This window comes from Drosophila rhopaloa, unplaced genomic scaffold (genome assembly GCF_018152115.1).
Source record: "Drosophila rhopaloa isolate 14029-0021.01 unplaced genomic scaffold, ASM1815211v1 contig_190, whole genome shotgun sequence".
Classification (NCBI taxonomy): domain Eukaryota; kingdom Metazoa; phylum Arthropoda; class Insecta; order Diptera; family Drosophilidae; genus Drosophila; species Drosophila rhopaloa.
Genome location: NW_025335073.1, coordinates 708324 through 710559, shown reverse-complemented (window position 1 = coordinate 710559; position 2236 = coordinate 708324).

The following is a 2236-nucleotide window of genomic DNA, read 5'->3' as shown; positions in this document are numbered from 1 at the left end:
CGAGGAAACTATCGGGGTCAAAACCGCGGTAATGGAGGCAACAACACAAACTACACCAATCAAAATGGCAGAAATAACACTGTGAGAATGGCTCAAACTAACTCGGAAAACGAGGAAGCTCCTTAAGAAGTCAACAATAAAAAACAACACAGTTCACTCTATTACTCTTAATTTAAATATATTTGTAAAAGTAAAACATGAACTTACACAAAAATCACTCACCTTTTTGATAGACACCGGAGCGGATATTTCTCTCATTAAAGAAAATTCCGACAACTTCATTGATACGGACTTCAATAACACTATACAAATATCGGGAATAGGCAAAGGCTCAATAACTACAATAGGACTATCATTTATTGAATTAAGAACAAGCAATTATATAATACCACATAACTTTCATATAGTTCCCCATAACTTTTCAATACCGGTAGACGGAATAATTGGAATAGACTTCATAAAGAAATTTAATTGTATATTGGACTTCAATCAAGATAATGACCTTTTCATTTTAAGACCTGATAATTTAAAATTTCCAATAAAAATTCCAATTCTTCATAACATAGAAACTAACGAAATAATTATACCAGCCCGCTCCGAAGTAATTAGAAAAATAAATTTAACCGAAAGTAATAAAACCCTCCTAATACCAAATCAAGAAATTGAAGATGGTATATTCATAGGAAATACAATTTCCGATCCCCAAACCACATTCGTCCGAATTTTAAACACTACAAATGAGAACAAAATAGTTAACCTTAAGAACATTAAACACGAATCTATCGACAACTATAATATTGTCCATTTAAATGGCACAAATAGAAACGAAAAAGTCATCAATAAACTAAAACAAAATTTTCCGACTCAATTTAAAAATGTCTTAACAAATCTTTGTTCAAAATATAGTGACATATTCGGTCTTGAAACCGAACCGATATCTACTAACAATTTCTACAAGCAAAAATTAAGAGTAAAAGATGATGAACCCGTGTATATAAAAAACTATAGAAGTCCACAATGTCATAAAGAGGAAATAACTAAGGAAGTGGACAAACTTATAAAAAATAAAATAGTAGAGCCCTCAGTATCAGAATATAATAGCCCTCTGTTACTTGTTCCAAAAAAACCATTACCTGACTCAAAAGAGAAAAGATGGCGTTTAGTAATTGATTATCGCCAAATTAATAAAAAACTTTTAGCAGACAAATTTCCACTACCTAGAATCGATGATATACTTGATCAATTGGGCCGAGCAAAGTATTTCTCTTGTTTAGATCTTATGTCCGGATTCCACCAAATTGAATTGGAGGAATCGTCCAGAAATATAACTTCATTTTCAACGAGCTATGGCTCTTATCGTTTTACACGATTACCTTATGGCTTAAAAATAGCCCCAAATTCTTTCCAGCGTATGATGACAATTGCATTTTCCGGCTTGGAGCCATCCCAGGCATTCCTCTACATGGACGACCTAATAGTTGTAGGATGTTCCGAAAATCATATGTTGAAAAACTTAACAAACGTCTTTGAACTTTGCAGAAAAAACAATCTTAAACTACATCCAGAGAAATGCTCATTTTTCATGCATGAAGTGACCTTTCTTGGTCACAAATGTACAGATCAAGGTATAATGCCAGATGACAAAAAATATGAGGTCATTGAAAAATACCCAGTCCCCACGGACGCTGATAGCGCCCGCAGATTTGTTGCATTTTGCAATTATTATCGTCGATTCATTAAAAACTTTGCAGATTATTCCCGTCACATAACTAAATTATGCAAAAAAGGTGTTAAATTCGAATGGACACCAGAGTGTCAAAGTGCTTTTGATTACTTAAAGAAAAAATTAATGAGTCCAACACTACTTCAATACCCCGATTTTTCTAAAGAATTTTGCATAATCACGGACGCAAGTAAGCAAGCTTGCGGAGCAGTCCTTACACAAGAACATAATGGCATACAGCTTCCTGTATCTTATGCATCGAGATCATTTACTAAAGGAGAATCCAATAAAAGCACAACGGAACAAGAACTACTAGCAATACATTGGGCAATTAACCATTTTAGACCTTACGTTTATGGGCGACATTTCCTAGTTAAAACAGACCATAGACCATTAACATTCCTCTTTTCCATGGTTAATCCAAACTCTAAATTAACAAGAATAAGACTAGATTTGGAAGAATACGAATTTACAGTTGAGTATCTTAAGGGAAAGGACAATTACGTTGCTGAT